At 34.9% G+C, this 21,150-nt stretch overlaps 6 non-coding genes across 6 annotated transcripts; all 6 read right to left on the bottom strand.

Annotated features, from left to right (window-relative positions):
* Positions 1–9,537: 9,537 nt before the first annotated feature.
* LOC116123936 lies at positions 9,538–9,733 on the bottom strand. Its single transcript, XR_004127119.1, has one exon. It is a non-coding gene; the product is annotated as a U2 spliceosomal RNA (small nuclear RNA).
* A 652-nt stretch (positions 9,734–10,385) lies between these two features.
* LOC116123942 lies at positions 10,386–10,582 on the bottom strand. Its single transcript, XR_004127126.1, has one exon. It is a non-coding gene; the product is annotated as a U2 spliceosomal RNA (small nuclear RNA).
* Positions 10,583–12,793: 2,211 nt separating this feature from the next.
* Positions 12,794–12,989, bottom strand: LOC116123940. Its single transcript, XR_004127124.1, has one exon. It is a non-coding gene; the product is annotated as a U2 spliceosomal RNA (small nuclear RNA).
* Positions 12,990–13,568: 579 nt separating this feature from the next.
* LOC116123955 lies at positions 13,569–13,688 on the bottom strand. Its single transcript, XR_004127136.1, has one exon. It is a non-coding gene; the product is annotated as a U5 spliceosomal RNA (small nuclear RNA).
* Positions 13,689–15,529: 1,841 nt separating this feature from the next.
* LOC116123946 lies at positions 15,530–15,680 on the bottom strand. The gene has a single exon (XR_004127128.1). It is a non-coding gene; the product is annotated as a U4 spliceosomal RNA (small nuclear RNA).
* Positions 15,681–16,719: 1,039 nt separating this feature from the next.
* LOC116123948 lies at positions 16,720–16,915 on the bottom strand. The gene has a single exon (XR_004127129.1). It is a non-coding gene; the product is annotated as a U2 spliceosomal RNA (small nuclear RNA).
* Between the last annotated feature and the right edge of the window lie 4,235 nt (positions 16,916–21,150).

Below are 21,150 nucleotides of genomic sequence, written 5' to 3'. Positions count from 1 at the left end.
CATTCTCTTTTAAGTATTTTTATGCAAAAATCAATAATAAAAAAAAAAAAAAAACATACATTTCGGTGATTTTTAATAAAGCTGATGCATAGTCAGTGCTTTTTTATCCACAGCCGCGGCCCCTCAGGAGAATTAAACTGGGATTGTGGTTTGAAACTAGACCTAGCAAAGGGGGGTAAATAGCAGCAAATGGGTATACAGTTAGTTTTAATGGGTAGGGGTTAATGTATTCAAGCCTGTGAGAATATTATCGTACCCGGTCCGTCTGGGCCGGGTGATCCCCACGGGTGTCCGCACAAAATTAAAAAAAAAATCAATGAGGCCAAGTGAAGACCGAAGAACAAGAAATCAACAATTTCTTTAAATCCAAACAACAAATAAAAAATATCACATGTTCTCCTCTCTTAAACTACAAATATTTTCCAACAAAAAAAAAAACCAATCAACATTCGTACCAAGAAAAATAAACCCACAAATCAACAAGCGGTGAAGTGATTGCCGTTCGCGGCAGCCTTCCACGGCGCCAACACATGCTCACTCCACGGTGCCACAATGGGAGATTATGATCTATAGAGGGAGAAAAAGATGAAGAATTGGAGAGAGGGAGAAGAATAAGACGAACTGAAAAAGAAGAGAAGAAATATGAAAAAGTAGAGAGGGAGAAGAAGAAGAAATATGAAAAAGTGGAGAAAGGAGAAAAAGACGAAAATGAAAGAGAAAAAAGTGGAGATGACAAATAATAAAGAAATAAATGGAGAAAAATAAAATAAAAAAAGAAGAAACTGTTTAGGAAAAATTTTTAAAATAAAAGAACGGGTGACCCGCATGATGGGTACGAGTGATGCATTTTTTACCGTTTAACCTGTAATTTGCTATTGCCCGACCCGTACTGTCCCACTCACCGTTTGTAGAAACCATGGTTATCAAATCGGTATCGTACGTGTATAAAAACCTAATTTTTGTATTATGTATCGTACGTATCATAAGATACGCCTTTTTCAAAAAATTAATAAAATAATCAAAATTTCTAAAAATTAATATTATCCCCAAGATTAATTAAAGAATTTTGTGGTATTATTGACTTTAAATTACGTATTACATAATCAAAATTAATCACAAAATTCCAAGATCAATGTCAATATCTATATCTCCACTTATATTATTATTACATGTAAAATGGGCAATACATATCTCTTCACTTTCTTAATGCAAAATAGGTAAATTTGGACAGATTTAGTGAATCAAGTTGGGTGACCCGGTTTCAACCCGAAATTTTTTTGGACCTTTGGCCCAAATTAATAAAGTCGTCATGATTTATATCGATATTTTTAAGGATACGAACGGATACGTATCATATCGTAGGATACATATCAACGTATCGAATAGTTTAGGATACACCTGATAGTATCATTGGCGACCTGTATCGAATCGTATCGTATGAACGTATCGGGTATCATAGGATATTAACAACCATTTGAAACTATTTGTATCCCCTTGATTCACCTGCTCAGCACCCATGGGTGGGTTGCATAGTCAATTTATGAAGATAAATGGCTATATAATAGGTTGTTTATGTTTATAAGCTATTTAAAGTGTTAAAAAATATCAAAAAAATCTCCATATTATTTGATGAAACTTATTTTAGTAATATAAGACTCAAAAACTCTTTTTACATCTTTGTGATCAAAACAATACCCATTTTATCATGTCATACAAAAAATACTACAGACACCGAATGCTAGTACCAAAATTTTGTATCGCTCTATGTAGCATCTGACTCAAACGTGTGCACCCATAGGACACAATATAGATATTCAGTGAAGAACGACCGTTCTAATTATGGACGCTTGTCTATATCTTATGGACGACTATTCATCACGAATGGATGAGAGTCTAGAAAATATCCATGAACTCTCATCCATATATTATGGATGGAACCTTTACTATGGCGATCGTTCATATAATTTTAAAAGTATGGACGTCAGTACATCTAAATAATTTTTTTTTTTAATTTACAATTGCTTTTTCATTATAAAAACCTATGCTTGTATAAGACGCTTCACAAAATAAGCGTCAAAATTTTTAGATGAAATATTGATTTTTAAAGCACAAAATTTTTAGATGAAATAAAGGGGAAAAAAAAAAACTTTGATTTAAGTGACAAAGTATGGACGACAGTCTTCTAATGAGGATGGTCATCCATATACAATGAACGGACATCACATGAGATGAACTGGCGTCCATACTCAAATAATTTTTTTTTTTTTAAATAACAATTTTTTTTTCATTATAAAAAAATGCAAAGCAAGAGAGAAATGAAACTTGTTTTTTAAAACCTATTTTGGGAGGCCTAAATTTTAAAAATTCTAATTGAAAATTTAAAGAAATTTTTTTTATAAACTAGAATTTGGGTGTGGACGGCCGCCCATCTTATACGGACGACTGTCCATTGTATATGGATGTCGTTCATTATTTGTTTTTAAACTTTTCTAGTATGGACACTCATCCATATTATATGGACGGGAGTCCATTGATATTGTTAGAGCTGGACCGGGCCCAAAAGCCCAGCATCAAAACCCGGTCATAGGAGGTGGTCCCAAAACTGGACCAGGCCTAAGGAGGAGGGCCCAGGCCCAGGCTTGGGCCCAAAATTTTTTTGCCATTTATCATTTTAGTCCTTTGTAAAATTACATTAAATCCCTTAAATAAGTATAAATTATTAGGACTAAACTAAAATTTTATAAATTTTATTAAAAAAAAAAATTAACTTCTATAACCGTTGTTGCCAACAGTCACAAGAGCAGCCACGGTTATAAACTTATAATTATATTAATTATGAGTTTTTTTTTCATTTTTCCCCCCCAAAACTACACTATAAATAACCCTAAAACCTTTCATTTTTTTCACACCAATCAATCTCTCATTCTTTCATTCTCTCAATCTCTCTTACTCCAAATCTCCAATCAATTCTCATTCAATTTATATTTATAATTTTTCATATTATTCAAATTTTTTTCTATTTTTCAATATCATCATAATTTCATATTATTATTTAATTTCTTTTCATTTTAATATTTATTATTTTATAAAAATTTAATGTCTTCCCACAATGAGTTTTATGTTCCATCCACCGAAGAAATTGAAGCTTCAATCCATTTTCACCATTTCCTCCAGAGGAAGCAACTGTAATTCCACAACCACATTCGGTCAGAACGAGGTGTAGCCAAACACATGCGAGCTGCGAGTTAACGGGCACGGACATAGCCCAACCCCCCAACCGTCAAAGAGGGTCGTGTCCGATGTCTGGCGATACTTCACCAAATCAAAATGGCCAAAAACAAATGGGGAGGGGGAAGAATCGTGTGGGATATGTAATTATGTGGAACCATTATTGGCGCTGAGAAGGGGACTTCGACGATACGACGACATGTAGAGAAGAAGCATCCCCAAATAAATGCATCTTCAAGCGGATCAGGTAGACAAATTCAAACTCAACTTAATTTTAACCACAATCCTCAACTCTCTCAATATGGCAATACAATACACATGTTGCACGAGAGGAAAAAACAAGATATATAGTTGCTACAGACTCTCCCATTTGTTTATTGAAAATCATTTTTTTGTTAATATGGTAAAACATACATTCGTTCTCTTTAGTATTTTAATGCAAAAATCAAATAAAAAAAAAAAAACATACATTTCGGTGATTTTTAAAAAAGCTGAATGCATAGTCAGTGCTTTTTTAATCCACAGCCGCGGCCCCTCTGGAGAATTAAACCTGCGATTGTGGTTTGAAACTAGACCTAGCAAGGGGGTAATATAGCAGCAACTGGGTATCCAGTTAGTTTTAATGGGTGGGGGTTAATGTATTCAAGACCTGTGAGAATATTATCCGTACCCGGTCCGTTGGGCGGGTGACCCACGGGTGTCCGCACAAAATTAAAAAAAAATCAATGGCTGCGTTTTTCACATTTGGGAATACTAATTTTAGTATTCCCAAAAAGTTAAACATAGTAAAAAACAAAAAATTCAGATTTTTGGGAATACTACTCCCAAAATTATTCAACTTTTTTAAACCCCTTAAATTTGATAATTTAATTAAATACCCCTAATATTTTTTTAAATTACAAAAAACACCCCAATAATCACATTTAACCAGATTCCGGCCACCACCACGGAAATGGCGGAATCTGGTAGAATGGCGCACTACCGGCTGAATCTGGCGGCAGTGCGCGAGATGCCTTTTCCGGCCAGACCATGGTGGATTGGCCGGAAAAGGCCAGATCTTTGGCCGTAACACTCGGTCACGACGGCCAACAAAACGGTCGTCGTTGACCATCAACGACGACCGTTTGTTGGCCATCGTTGAGAGCAAATACGGCCAGATTGGCCGTTAACGGCCAGATCTGACGTAGATCTGGCCTTTTCCGGCCAGTCCACCGTGATCTGGCTGGAAAAGGCCATGGCGAGTATGACCGGGCTAAGATCCAACCGGTCATGCGCCCATACGGCGACTCCGGCCACCTCCGGTGGTGGTCGCCGGCTGGGGGTGTTTGAGGGTGGGTTAGGGGTATTTTTGTTAACTTTTAATGTTTTATTATAGGGGGTATTTTGTAAAAAAACAAACATAAAGGAGATTTTATTAATTTATAAATTTTACCTCGTAATACCTGCCCAATTCAACTTTTTTTTTAACTTTTTTCAAAAAACTTTTCCCAAAAGCCCCAAATTTTGAACCAAACGCAACCAATTAGGCCAAGTGAAGACCGAAGAAGAAGAAATCAACAATTTCTTTAAATCCCAAACAACAAATAAAAAAAATCACATATTCTCCTCTCTTAAACTACAAATATTTTCCAACAAAAAAAAAAACCAATCAACATTCGTACCAAGAAAAATAAACCCACAAATCAACAAGAGAAGGCATGATCAAGCCGTGAAGTGATTGCCGTTCGCTGGCAGCCTTCCACGGCGCCAACACATGTTCACCCTCACCGGTGCCACAATGGAGATTATAGGTCTATAGAGGGAGAAAAAGATGAAGAAGAATTGGAGAGAGGGAGAAGAATAAGACGAACTGAAAAAGAAGAAGAAGAAGAAATATGAAAAAGTGGAGAGAGAGAAAAAGATGAAGAAGAATTGGAAAGAAGAAATATGAAAAAGTGGAGAGGGAGAAGAAGAAATATAAAAATGTGGAGAGGAAGAAAAAGACGAAGAAGAATTGGAGAGAGAGAGAGAAGAAAAGACGAAATTGAAAATGAAAAATGTGGAGATGACAAATAATAAAGAAATAAATGGAGAAAAAAAAAAAAAACCTGTTTAGGAAAAATTTTAAAAAATAAAAGAATCGGGTGACCCGCATGATCGGGTACGAGTGATGCATTTTCTTACCCGTTTAACCTGTATCCGTTGTTACCCAACCCGTACTGTCCAACTCATCCGTTTCGTAGGTCTGGTTGAAACTATCCCCCTTGACTCACCCGCTAAGCTACCCATGGATGGGTTGCCTAGTCAATTTTATGAAGATAAATGACTAAATAATAGGTGGTTTTATGTTTATAAGCTTATTTAAATATTTAAAAATATCAAAAACATCTCTATATTATTTGATGAAACTTTATTTTAGTAATATAAGACTCAAAAACTCTTTTTACATTTTCGTGATCAACCAACCACCCATTTTATCATGTCATACAAAAATGCTACGGACACCGAATGCTGATACCAAAATTTTGTATCAATCTATGTAGTATCGGACTCGGACGTGTCACATAGGACATAATACATATACTCAGTGAATGAACGGTCGTCCAACAATTATAGACGCTCATCTATATCTTATAGACGACCATTCATCACGAATGGATGAGAGTCTAGAAAATATCAATGGACTCCTGTTTATATATTATGGACGGGAGTCCATATAATTTTAAAGCACAAAGTATGGATGCCAATACATCTCACATAAATTTTTTTTTTAATTTACAATTTCTTTTTCATTTATAAAAACATATACCTTGTATAAGACGCTTCTACAAATGCGCGTCAAAATTTTTAGATGAAATAAAGGAAAAAAAACTTTGATTTTAAGTACAAAGTATAGACAGCAGTCCATCTAATGAGGATGGTCGTCCACATACAATGGACAGTCATCCAAATGAAATAGACTGGCATCCATCCTCAAATAATTTTTTTTTTTTTTAGATTAACAACTTTTTTTTTTCATTTATAAAAAAAATGCAAAGCAACGAGAAATGAAACTTGTTTTTTAAAACCTATTTTGGGGGGCCTAAATTTTTAAACATTCTAATTGAAAATTTTAAAAGAATTTTTTATTAAACTAGAATTTGGGTGTGGACGGCTGCCCATGTTACACGGACGATCGTCCATTGTATATGGACGTCCGTCCATTATTTGTTTTTAAGCTTTTCTAGACGGGCAAAATGAGCACCCATCCATATTATATAGACGGAAGTCCATTGATATTGTCATGGACAATCGTCCATTTGTAATAAACAGTTGTCGATAACGTATGGATAGCCATCCGTGTAAGATGGACGACCATCCATTCATAGAATTAGTATTTTCTATCTAACATGGCCACGTCTTAATGAATGCCATGTCATTCGGTAAAAAATTTTGATGCACAAATTTGGTGTCCGTAGCATTACTGTTTATCATAATATATAATCCTGGCAGAAACTGTCATGCTCTTCTAATTAAATCAATGCTCTTTTAGTTGATATTTGTGAAGGGTGTATCATGCTCTTCTAATTAAAATTTGCCAAGTATGTATCATGCCCTTTTAATTTCAAACCTCTTTTTTCTAAAATATAATAAAATGAGAATCTACAATCTAAGCAAATATTAATGTTTCGTGGTGTAGTGGGTCATGGCGTCAATCTATTTAACTAAAGTTCGAGTCCGAGTAAAGCTAAAACTAATACAATTTTCTTCTCTACTCTTCTCTCTCTCTCCTTATTTATTTATTTATTTTTCTCTCCTCTCTTCTTTCTTTCTTCTGCTCTCGTTTTCTTCTTCTTCATTTGGGCGAACTACCCAGTTTTTTTCTTCTTTCTACTAATACAATTTTCTGAAATTATTGTGCCCCCAAAATTTCTAAATTTCACTAACCCCACCACATAAGCTTTTCCTAGCATCAGGATTTATTTCTTCGTTTTCACCCCTTAATGCAACTTTAAAAACTGACAGAAATACCCCTATCTTACCACAATACCAAAGATCAAATAATAATAAAAAAAGAATTAATTAACTAAATACAATTCATGATCTAACTAAATCAGGAATGGGGTTTTACAACCTGCACATAAAATTTTCCAACTACTGCGGCTGTATGGAAGGACTTCTTAATTTTCTCAGAATTTTGCTGCAATGACAACATGTATATTAATTTAACTTCATGGTTTCAATAAATCCAACAATATCACTAATTAAACAGTCACCGCATAAATAGAATTGAACAACATTACAACTAAAGCTACAGTAAGTGGCGGACCCAAGATTTTTGCCAAGGGAGAGCCTTCGCGACTCTGCCATTGTTTGTCAAACAACTAGTGAAAACTTTAAAAAATCATCAAACCTTAGCAAAAAATAATAATACAATTTTAAGAACCTGAAAGAAAAGAATGCAATAACACAATTTTTTCCTACTTGATAAGTCTATGAGAAGCAAAATTTTGAGTAAATGTGTTGAGTAAAACTTGAGCAAAGCGTTCTTTTAATTATTATTTTTTATTTTTAGCTTCCAAAGATTATAATATAAATTTTTATGTCTTTGATCAGATTTAACCTAAGCTAAAGTCAACCAAAACTTAAATTAAATTAATGCTGCATTGACTTTTAATATGAATTAATTAAAAAAAGAGGGAATTTTCTTGGTATAAACATAGATAGTGACTCAAATTTCTTTAATAATTTTGAGCAGCTGAACGGTGATGTTTGAAATATAGGAAAGTGGTGGGTGAAGAATAACGTCCTTTAAAATATAGTTAAGGTTTTAATTTGGGAAAACATAAATATTCTTAGACATAAAACACAAAATAAACTCACAAGATCTATGTCTTTTTCCCTCAAATTAGAATAAAAAACCTTTAAAAATCAAACATGATTCAACCTTAAAATAAACTAAATTGAAACAAGCAATACACATCTAAAAACTGATAAAACAGAAAACGGAACTAATTGTGACACCTTAAGTAGTAAAAGCTTCAACAATTTTAGTCTTGAAAAGCTTTATGAGTGAATAACATGAGAAAGGGGAAGAGAGAATGAGAGAGTAAATAATTTGAGGGATAAAATCATAAAAAGCAAGTGAAGCTGGGGAGAAGAAGAGTGAAGAGAGTTTTAAACTTTTAATATGATGTGGGCTTAGAATATATATATTAATAGCAAGTTTTTTGTAGGTCTAGATATTTGTTTTCGATATTTTTAACGCTTTAAATAAGCTTATAGACATAAAACAACATATTATTTAGTCATTTATCTTCATAAAATTGGCTATGCAACCCACCCATGGGTAGCCTAGCGGGCAAATTGAGGAGGTTACAAATAGTTTCAACCAAACCTGGCAAACGGGCGGGCTGGATAGTACAGGCCGGGTAATAACGGATACGGGTCAAACGGGTAAGGAAATACATCCTGTATCCGGTCATGCAGGTCACCTGTTTCTTTTATTTTTTAAAATTTTTCCTAAACGGTTTCTTCTTTTTTATTTTTCATCTCCACATTTTTCTCTTTCATTGTCGTCTTCTTCTCTCTCTCTCTCTCTCTCCAATTCTTCTTCTCTTTTTCTCTCTCTCCACGTTCATATTTCTTCTTCTTCTCCCTCTCTCCAATTCTTCTGTCTTTTTCTCCCTCTCGACTTTTTCATATTTCTTCTTCTTCTCCCTCTCTCCAATTCTTCTTCATCTTTTTCTCCCTCTATAGATCTATAATCTCCATTGTGGCCACCGGTTAGGGTGAGCATGTGTTGGCGCCGTGGAAGGCTGTCGGCGAATGGCAATCACTTCACCGCTTGATCATGCCTTCTCTTGTTGATTTGTGGGTTTATTTTTGTTGGTATGGATGTTGATTGGTTTTTCTTTGTTGGAAAATATTTGTTGTTTAGGAGAGGAGAATATGTGATATTATTGATTTGTTGTTTGGGATTTAAAGAAATTGTTGATTTCTTCTTCTTCGGTCTTCACTTTACCTTATTGATTATTTTTTTTACAGTGTGCGGGCACCTGTGGGTACCCACGGGGATCACCCGGCCCACCCGTGAAAATAACGGACGGGCCGGATATGAGCAATATTCCAAAGGTCTTAATTACATTAACTCGTACCCCAGATTTGCTAGGTCTAGCTTCAACCCACAACCCCACATTTAATTCTACTGAGGTGCCGCGGCTGTGAATAAAAAAAGCACTGACTATGCATTGAGCTTTATTAAAAATCACCGAAATGTATGCTTTTTGTTTTTTTTAATTGATTTTTGCATAAAAATATTTAAAGAGAACGAAATTTAACTTGATTTGGTTGGGGTGCGCCAGGCCCTTGCAGTAGTGCAACGCATGGGCGACGCTTGAGGAACCCAGTAGCAAGCTACTGTAGTGGATCCTCCCCCTAAAAAAATAAATTTAATATCATGTGAGACGATGTCCCACGTATCAGATATTAAACTGATAAGAACAGATACTACACTTGATCTTAGCCAAAAGGCCGAGAAAGGTATGCTTTGTTCTATGGCTCAATTGTTATTTTATAGCTCTACTCTGCATTGTGTCTTCTGTTGCTTAATCAATGTGGGAGAAACTAGGCCAAACAATGGTGCCTTTATTTATGCCAATTCATGCATGATTTTTTTAATTTGTTTAGCAATAATATAAAAGCTCTTTTTCATTAATTAAATACTGAAGTACTAGTCGCTGATTTTCTGCTATCAGTAGACTGACTTATGACTATGTATGTTGATTTCTCTCACCAGAACTGCTTCAAGGAGTTTTTGTTCACTCACTAACATAAAATGCACTTGCCGGGAGAGTTAAAAACAGAGTGAGAAATGCTATAAAATTGCTCTTGCTGAAGTCGAAAACAGACTGAGAACGTTATGAAAATACTCTTGCTGGGAGAGTCATAAACAGAGGAGAATGTTAGTGAAGATGGTCCAGACACATCTACGGCAAGAAAACATATTACTTCTGCAATCAAGTGTATAAATTAGTAAAAGCATGACATTTTTAACAAACAGTTTAGATACTCCACTTTTATTTTATGGTCAAGCACAATAAAACATTGTTGGCTCTTTGTTTCTGATGCATGTGGACAACTGCTCTGGAAAGATGACCTCCTGTTAAACACAGAATTGAAGTAGAACTGGAATTTGGAAGGGGTGTGCCAGGCCCTTGCTGTAGTGAAACGTGAGGCCGACGCATGAAGGCTCAAGTAGCAAGCTAGTGTGGCGAGCTCTTCCCCTAAAAAACATAAACTTAATAACATGTGGGACGATGTCCCACTTATCAGACATCAAGCTGATAAGAACAGATACTACGCTTGATCTTAGCCCAAAGGCCGAGAAAGTTATGCTTTTCTCCATCTCTCAATTCTTCTTTTATACCTATATTCTGCTTTGTCTCTTCAGTTGTTTCAACAAGGTGGGGAAAAATTAGGCCAACAATATAAAATGTGACAACATCCTACTTAAAAATTATAGGTTACTAAAGCATATAAATAGAAATTTCAACCAATGCTATGATCAGTTACTACAGCATTTCCAAGAAGTCAATCATGTCAAGAAATATAGGTTAGAAGAATAAAGCAGTTGAGATATACAAGTACAACCTGCACATTAAATTTTCCAACTACTGCCGCTGTATTGAAGGACTTCTTAATTTTCTCAGAATTTTGCTGCAATGACAGCAACATATATATTAATTTAACTTCATGGTTTCAATAAATCCAGCAATAATATCACTAATTAAACACTCACAACATAAATAGAATTGAACAACATTACAACAAAAGCTACACCAAGGCATAATTTGATATGTTTAGTATTTCTCCTTACTTTCCGTAGTGTTTTAAAGTTTTTGAACCTGTTAGATGATGCTCATAAACATTATAAGACATTCCTTCTTAGCTCACTATATTCATTCCAAAATATGGATAATCAATGTAGGATAGAACTACCAAAAGGGCTATCATGAGAGCACAAAAGCTTCGAGTATTTTGCGAAGCGATTATGAAGGATTCACTTGTTTGCAATCAAAAAGATTAAGTTGATTAATCCTGCTTTGTTTTGGGACTGGCTGTGTGTCATTTAATGGTGTTTGAGCTGGGTCATGTATTCTACAGCAGAAGCTTCTTTACTAGTCTCATGTTGGTGTTCAATTTCGTTTACAATTTCATCGTATCTATTTGCCCCTGAAAAACCTTCACACCTGTGTCACGTTTCAGCAATGTGGAGCCAGAGGCATCAGGTGAACCGGCTACAGCATCAATTAGAACAACAATACTGTGACAAAGATGTATAAATTTCCATATACTGCAACAATTAATATAAATTCCCATATAAATTAAGAAATTTGGATCCAATTTTAGATCAGTTATCGTGTAAATAGAATCAATACAATTTATTGAATCAAAATACTAATGATCATGCATTAAAGTTGACGTTATATAAGCAAATCTGATAAAAAAGAGAACGCAAATTTTAGGTACCATTAGTTAGCGGGTTGGGATGATGATCAGATGAGAATGTTAGTAGGGATGATTGATTGAGCAGATCATGATCAGAGTGATATGTCTAAAATAAGGACTGACATATGCTGACATCATCAATCACCAATTAGAATCCAGAAAACCATTCTACCGTCCAGAATATGACATGTCTCCAAAGGCAAAAGGAATATAGGTGTCTTAGACGCAAACTGACTCAAGATGTTATGTAAAAATTGAAAATGGAAATATAATTTAATTTTTAGTTTGCTCAGACTCGAACTGGAGACCTTTAGTGAAACCAACTACACCACGAAACATTAATATTTGTTTAGATTGTAGATTCTTATTTTATCATATTCTAAAAAAAAAAAAAAAAAAAAAAGGTGTGAAATTAAAAGGGCATGATACGCACTTCACAAATATCAACTAAAAGAGCATTAATTTAATTAGAAGAGCATGATAGTTTCAGTCAGAATTACATATTATGAAAATAAAACTGTTATGATAAAATGGGTAGTTGGTTGATTACAAAAATGTGAAAAGAGCTTTCTAGTCTTATATTACAAAACCAGAGTTTCATCAAATAACATGGAGATGTTTTTGATATTTTTAACACTTTAAATAAGTTTATACATAAAACAACTTATATTTAGTCATTCATCTTCATAAAACTGACTATGCAACTCACCCATGGATAGCCAAACGATAAGGGCGAATCTAGAGGGTTGAAGCTAAAAAGTTTCAACCTACAATCCAGGTTCAATTCTTCTGAGGGGCCGGACTGTGAAGGTGGATGAAAAAACACTAACTATGCATTGAGCTTTATTGAAAATCACCGAAATGTATGTTTTTTTTTTTTTTTAATAATATATATATATATTTTTTTTTGTTATGGCTGGCAATATTTACTATCATCACCATCTCCATCTTCATATAAACTAAAATTATCCAGCAGAAACTGCCATTACCACCCACCCACATTGAAAAAATTATGTAAACTAAAGAAATAGAATCTTGGCATTATTGATTTTTGCATAAAAATACTTTCAGAGATTGTAATTTAAACTTGATTTGGCTGGGGCGCGCCAGGCCCTTGTAGTAGTGCAACGCATGGGCGACGCTTAAGGAACCCAATAGCAAGCTACTGTAGGGGATCCTACCCCTAAAAAAATAAATTTAATATCATGTGGGACAATGTCCCACGTATCAGATATTAAACTGATAAGAACAGATACTACACTTGATCTTAGCCAAAAGGCCGAGAAAGGTATGCTTTGTTCTTTGGCTCAATTGTTCTTTTATAGCTCTACTCTGCATTTTCTCTTCTGTTGCTTAATCAATGTGGGAGAAACTACGACAAACATTGATGCCTTTATTTATGCCAATTCATACGTGATTTTTTTTGATTTATTATTCTTCTGGTTTAGCAATAATGTGAAAGCTCTTTTTCATTAATTACATACTGAAGTACTAGTCGCTGATTTTCTGCTATCAGTAGACTGACTTATGACTATGTATGTTGATTTCTCTCACGAGAACTGCTTCAAGGAATTTTGTTTAGGTAGCACTGCTTAACTGGACCTGAACTTTCTAGCTATTGCTAACCAACCAAATTTTGGATTGCAAAAAGTACCCATCAACAAATGATCGTTCAATAAATCTGAAACGGAAACTGTGTATGTTTGGAGTTCCCTTCGCCTCTAAAACCAAATCAAGGTTGTGTTACATTCACAGTCTGGCTGTACTTATAAAGCATGACAACCCTCAAAAATTAAGCATGACAACCCTCAAAAATTAAGCATGATAATATTAATAAAAAGCAATTTTCACAAATAGATTTGATAGGGAGCTGCACTCAAGAGAGAACAACTCCTCCAAAAATAGAGGTATGCCGTTTTAGAGTGGCGAGCACACGGTATTCTTTAGTAAAAGGCGAAAGAATAGTTCGCTTTGTGCTCTCCACGCGGCTCCATACTTATACTCAGGCAGTTGACGCATTTTATAAAAGAAAGTTCAGGCTGAGAGTTGTATCTTCTAGGCCATGTGGGATTTTAAAATTTAATTATATCTTCAAAGTTTCATGTATATCCATTTCAAGGCTTTAGAAAACCCTAGCTGCTCATGAAATCACTATCGCAATTCTTATCTCTTTAGTACTCTCTACCTGATATTGCTAGATCCAATTTCCTGGTATTGTTTCATTACATTTTCAACGGCCAAATAATTAACTAAATTCTAAACAGATGCACCAAGCAAAAGAAGACTTAATATTGTCTTATAATACCAGAATAAATTTGAATAAGAACTGATATTCTTATAGCTCATAAATTTAAACATGAATTACAAGTATGTGGAATGGACATAATAGATTTTATTGCGAAACTTATTTAGAAATACTCTATTTTTCATTTATTTTTCTTGCATATATAATTCCATTGATAAAATTGAGACCTTCCAATAGGTTTTCACTCTATCTCGTAACCATGTCAAGATACTAATATTGGCTTCGTCCTTATATAATTAATATTATATCGGTCCTTACATTAAGATAACTAATATTGGCTCAGTCTCGGTCCTTAAATTAAAGATAATTAATACAGGCTTGGTCCTTACATTAGCACTGGTTTTTATATGGTATCAACCGGCAAGGTTTATGGTTTTTCTAATTTCTTTCCTGCCGGAATCCCATATATAAAAGTCTTTACCTCAGTAACGTTTATACAGGTCAATGCTGTTATCTGTAGCCTTAAACTAAGAATGATGCAGGTCTTTTCTTCAGTAAAGTTTATACTGGTCAATGCTGGTATCTGTGTAGTGGAAAAGTAACCCGACCCGGCCCGCGACGGGCTGGTCCTAACCCGCTCGCCAACAAAGGCAGGCCGGGTTAGGCCCACCATTCTTTGGAAAATGGCTGGCCCAACCGGCCCGCCAATCCTAACCCGCTGGGTTAGGCTGCGGGCCGTGTCGGGTTAGTCCTATTTTTTTATTTTTTATTTTATTTATTTAATTTTTTAAATAAATAATTAACAATTTATAAATGAATAAATGAAATTATTTTTAGTTAACTTTTCAAATATCAATAATTCAATTAAATTAATTTGTTTTTGTTAACATTTCAAATATTAATTCAATTTTAATAAAATAAAATGTAGTATAAGAAAAATTAGATTTATTCATTCAATTGATGAAATTTTAGCAGAAGAATGAATTATATTTTATACAAGACATGGAAATTTGAGAATAAGACTTTAGTATTTTTTTTTTTATATTTTACGTACCATAAAAAATAATAATAACAATATGTCAAATATTACGAAATTTTATACATTTTAATATTTATGATTTAGAAGTATAGTTTAATATTATTGTGTAAAATTATTTGTTTGTAAGAGTTCAATCATAATAGTTTAATTAAAAGAATTAAAAAAATAGGGGAAACTTGAAAAAAATAATTTATTTTTTAATTTTTTTTGGGCCAACCCGACGGGTTGGCTAATGCAAACAAAATAGCAACCCGCCGGGTTGGTGGCTTGCCACATAGCAACCCGGCCTGCCCGGGGGTTGCATGCGGGTTGGGTTCAACCCGGCTCGCCTATAAGGCGGTCCAGGTTGAACCCTCTCTAATGCGGGCCGGGTTAGGGTTGACCCGTCTAACCTGGCCTATTTATTCCACCTTTATCTGTGTGCTATTACCCCAGAGGGAGCACGGGCCGGGTTGAACCCTCTCTAATGTGGGCCGGGTTAGGGTTGACCCGTCTAACCCGGCCCATTTGTTCCACCTTTATCTGTGTGCTTAAACTAGGAATTGTAGGGCTTTACCCCAGAGGGAGCCCTTCCAGAAATTCTCAAAGGCCAAGGCTAAACCTTGGCCTAAGAGGGGGTTTGGAAATAGTTTTCAACCAGCAATAGACGCGCCTCGGTTAGAACCTCACTAGCTGCGTCATTGCCCCAAGCGCAAAGATGCCTTTTCAATCAGATTTAGTTGTAGCTTTACAATGGACACAGAAGGTTCAACTGCCTCTCATCACCGATGTGGGAGGAAAAAAAAGCATTGGTTGTTAAGTTCTGGTTCCAAAAAACTAATAAAATTTTCTATTGAAATATCAACATGCGCAAATTTGTATGGCAGATATATAAGGTTTATCAGACTTTTACATGGAATAAACACAACCAATTTCGCAGAAGTAAAGGGTTCTTTTGACAGTGGAAGTCTCTAAAGAGGTTTCAGAGTTGCAAGTTTTTAAGCAATCTTTAGTGCACGCTTCAACATTTTGGCTACCATGAGACAAACATCTATTGTGGCACTCTTTGGCACATATTTCATTGAAAGAGGCGGTACACTGGCTAAAAAGAAGCCCCAACACCAAAGAAACTATCAAAATCAATTGAAATGAATTTTTCTCCATTTTCTTTTCTGATATATGCAAGAGAAGATATGTCAAGCTAAGATGAAAAGCAGCTGAATCCCTGAAAAGGTTTATATAGGAATTTTCATGACAGGTTTGTATAGTAATTTTCGGTAACTAAACTACATTTTTCCATAAATAGACATGGAATTAAGTGGATTACTTAGAGATCTGATATTCCTTAAAGAATGATTGATACGTAGATATTAATGCTAGGATTTTTTTTTTTTTTTTTTTCCCCCAAAACATTATATAGATAATTCTGAACAAAATCTAATACACCTATTTCCTCGTTCTTTTTAGCAATATTATACATACAAAATATGCACATAAACTCTGATACACAAACTTCAGCTATCAGTTCATATCCACTCTTCCATTAATTTTACAACACATTCTGCAGTTTGTACATAAAATTTTTATTTGTCGTTTTCCTTTTTTATAATCTTAAAAGAGCTTTCCAAAATGACAAATTCATCAGCTTTAAATCTTATTCCCCCTACATGATACCTGTAAGGTAGTTTGAGAAACAAAAGGTAGATGAAAATAATTAAATTTTTGAACATTGGAAAAAAGATAATTAAACTAGATTTGTTAGGGGTGCGCCAGACCCTTGCAGTAGTGCAAAGCATGGACGACGCCTAAGGAACCCAGTAGCAAGCTACTGTAGTGGATCCTCCCCCTTAAAAAATAAATTTAATATCATGTGAGACGATGTCCCACGTATCAGATATTAAACTGATAAGAACAGATACTACACTTGATCTTAGCCAAAAGGCCGAGAAAGGTATGCTTTGTTCTTTGGCTCAATTGTTTTTTTATAGCTCCACTCTGCGTTGTCTCTTCTATTGTTTCATCAATGTGGGAGAAACCACTCCTTTACAAACACCCTTCCACTTTCTCTTTCCCTGACAATAACAGATACAAAAAACATGAATACTTTATAAATTATAGATAAATAAACCATGAAAATATTATGAGTTTAATTAGTTACCTCCAGGTTTTTGAAGGTTTTCTTTGGTCATAAGATTGGAGCACAAAGAGGAGACACAACCGACGTTGCAGATGTCATTTCTGTTTACAGAGGTTTTTCCGTTATGTGTGGCCTAGGCATTGCCCTATGCAGGATAAAGGACACTGACCAGGATTAATTATAATTGTAAAAATACATCCTTTTATGCAGTTACGGTAGCATCTCTTGAAACTGGCAGCTACAGGTTGCATAGAAAGAAGCCCCAACACCAAGAAACCAATCAGAAGAGACTGGACTTCAGTTTTCTCCATTTCCGTCGGTGTTTTTAATCTTTAACTTCTATGCCATAACAAATTTGTAAGACTGCTTTATATAGGACTTTTCATTAGCTTAATTCCATATTGACCATTAATAATTCGAAAACTAATATGGTATAAAAACATTAATTTTTTTTTATTAATTAGGCAGGAGGTCAAAGAATTAAACTGGCAAATCAATGGATAGTGAAGATATAAATATGAGAAGATAACATACTGAAAAAGATTTATTGTTTCATAGCCAAGATTGACTTGCTATATAATATGATATATTCTTCCTTTCATGTTGAGTGAATCTTCAACGGTGTCTAAGTGAAACGCTGACGTTTTGGTGTTAGCTTAAGTGATAATCCTCAGCCATTGATTCTATTCAGATCTGACGGCCATTATTAGCTCATTAAGTCAAAGGTATAAAAGCAGCAAATCTGGAAAATTCGCATAGTAGCTTCGTCTTCTTCTTTCACGCGTTTTACAACAGGTTTTAGTCTTCTTATTTTCTACTCTTTGAACATTGTAATCAGGTTAGATTCTTGTGAATCTTGTTAGCAGAAATTACAGAGTAGTGTTTCTGGTATAGGCTTTCAGTTTTTCGGGTTAGCTTATTGTGATTACAGGGAGGTTTGAGTGATTGTTGTATAAGTGTAAGAGTTGAGAGATTTGGGTTGTGATTGAGTTGTAATAGTAATACTTTGATCCTTATAGTGCAGTGAGTCCCAATTTGCTTGGAGCTCAACGTGGACGTAGTTTATTCCATTGGAATAAGCGAACCACGGTAAAAATCTTGTGTTCTTGATTGTGTTCTTGGTAGTTTAAGTCTTGTGATTCTGTTTGTGAGTGTTGATTGATAGGTTTGAATTCTGTTTCACACACAACATTTCATATATTCATAGAATTCAAATTCCTTTTATGATTTCTGAACTAATTAATGTAAGAAATCAATTCTAGTCATGAATCGTGATTGTATTGATCAAATGACAAGGTTGAAGCAATCAATAGTTTAGCCTTTAATAAATCTCAATGAATGTATGTGTGGAGTTCTATCCCACATGAAAGCCAAAAAAAAAAAGGCTGATTTACATTCAGACTTATGCTAGCATCATGCTTTCACCAGAAAGGTTTCATTCCAAACATTTTATTACAAACTAAACTAAGAATCATTGTAAACATTTGCAACTTCTAGGACCAGCTGGCTGAACTTATCCTATGTGTTTAAATTTTTTCTGAAACATAAATATAATAAGAGTGTGTTTGGTTGGATTTATCTACTAGTTAAAAAGAGCTTATTTATAAGCACTATTTTAGGTTGTTTACCAAAAGACTAATCTATTAGGGGGAGAGATTTTCCTTGGGTCTGCTATGATATCACTCGTCACGAGCGGGGAGTTTCACACCTAAAAGGTTAACCTATTTGGTGGAGAGACTCCCCTCTTTGTAAGCTCAAGACTTCTCCAATGCACTTTCGATGTAGGATTCACCAAAAAAAAAAAAAAAAAAAAATTATTCTATTAAACATATTTGACTTAATTTATTTGTGTGCCTTAAATTTAGCACTAAAAAGTTTTTTACATTTTCCTAACCAAGCAACTAACACATTTTTCATAATAAAGCTATATTTCATATGGTCTTCTTCAATAAGCTTTACTCGAATAAATCGTAACAAACAGATCTTTATTAAACGGTTGAATGACATGCTTCCACCCAAACTTTTCCCTAACAACAATTTGTTACCAAAAAATTTAAAAATGAAAATTACCCACTTTTCGACAAAATCTATTAGTAGAATCTGTTAATTGACATGATATTATTGATGTTTGTATGGACCAAAAATTGTATTAGGCCTAACGAGACACAATAACAAAATAAACATATTATGACCAAGTGTCTTAGCCCAATTATAGCTGGGCCTACGCTTAAATCCACCGTGCGAACTAACCACTCTATGAGTTGAGCTATCTTATAAGTTAAGCTAAATTGAGTTTTAGCTCGTTAGCCCACAACAATCCAGAATAGGAATTAAAATCCTATTTACTTTCCGCTTCAGTCAAGATCCTGAATCTTTCTTAAAGTGGTAAGTCTAAAGTGGTAAGTCTAATATGATAAAGGCAAATGATAATGCTTCTTTCCTAGCTGAGGCTCATCTACCAAGTAGGACTTAGAGTTCTGCTAGGACTCCAATCCCTTTGGTTTACTATATAAATAAAGGCTAGATCTTTTATTATTCATTCAGAAATAACTCATAGCTCTTAGCTCCTAAATTCTTCCTCTCAAGAATCACTATCTTTCTTTGCCGTGAAGCTTACTTCCGATCAACTTCACCACCCTCAGCCACCGCAAAGTTATGCTCCGACCACTTTGTGTGAGTCTAGCCCTAGCCGCATTATACGGTAAACCCTTCCCGCTCTCAACCCTCACTAAATATGTTCAACCTCGCTGACTTGAATGTCGGAGTGCTTATGACAAACACCATATCGGTGTCACCTAAGCCTTCACATTCCCTTTCCCTCTCCTTCTTTGTGCAGATCTATCAGATTATCAATGGCTCGCTTCTCACTAGATATGTCCTTTCCGAATCAACTGTAAATTTTATCGTCTACAATGTTCTTTCATCCTTAAAGGGTGATTTTGACTTTTTATGTTTTATAAAATCTCTAATTTTTTTTCTTTATTATTTTTACTTCATTTTCTCTTTCTTTCCTTCTCATCTCTCATCTTCTCCGCCTCTTCTCTTTCTCTTATCTTTCTTTCCATTCTTCTCCCTTTCTCTTTTCCTCTTTCTATCCACCACTTTTCTCTCTACTCTCTGTCAAACAACCCCCCCCCCCCCCCCCTCCTCTCCACCTCCCATCTTCTTCTTGTTCATCTCCCCCTCTTCCCGTCTTCATCTTACCATTCGGCCAAATTGCACATGATCGCTCCGATTCCTGCCAAATCACACCCGACTAGGGTCATTTGGCTGGAATCGCATCAGGTCGGGTGCGATTCCGGCCAAATTGGATTCGGAGAGGTGCGATTCAACTTGATTTTATGTTGACCATTTGTCTTCTTCAACCGAAGGAAATCGAATCATGAGTAAGATGATACAAGTGTTTAGGAGCCCTTCCACCAGCACTTGCCCATCTTTTGTAGCCATGGACAAGCTCCCACCATAAAGATTTATACTAGTAGTGTGCCGTGGCATGGAGCTTTCTAGGAAGATTCGGAGTAATCTTCATCTTCACCGGGGCATGATCAGCTCGACGCGGCATCTTCGTCTTCTACAAAAAGATTCAATCTTCGATAGAATCCATTTCTGAATCATCATAGCAGCTATCAAACCAATAGCTAAAACTAAGAACTGTATGCAACAAAGAACATATGCATTGAATTTTTTGAACATCAGCTAGAAATTGTAGTAAATGATATATTCCTGTTAAGGTGAAGAATAGTTGGTGGGGGAAATCTGAGCGGTATATTCTTACCAAGAAAACAGAACTCTTATTTAGGAGCTTAGAATGAATCAATTTTACAGCTCTTTTGAACCTATAACGCAAACATTTTGATAAATAGGTTTATTTTAGAAGACATTTAACTATATTTGAAAATAAGATGATGGATTGAAATTCCATTAGTTCATAATCATGAGAGGAATTCGAGTTCAATGAATATATAAAGAAAGAATATATCATATACATATATGGCAAATCAACTGGCTATGGAACAGTGAATCTGTTTTAGTATGTTATCTGCTCATATTTAT

The sequence above is a fragment of the Pistacia vera genome, unplaced genomic scaffold, assembly GCF_008641045.1.
Source record: "Pistacia vera cultivar Batoury unplaced genomic scaffold, PisVer_v2 Contig146, whole genome shotgun sequence".
Lineage (NCBI taxonomy): Eukaryota > Viridiplantae > Streptophyta > Magnoliopsida > Sapindales > Anacardiaceae > Pistacia > Pistacia vera.
The sequence above is the reverse complement of the archived record's forward strand: the minus strand, read 5'-3'. Positions and strand labels throughout refer to the sequence as shown.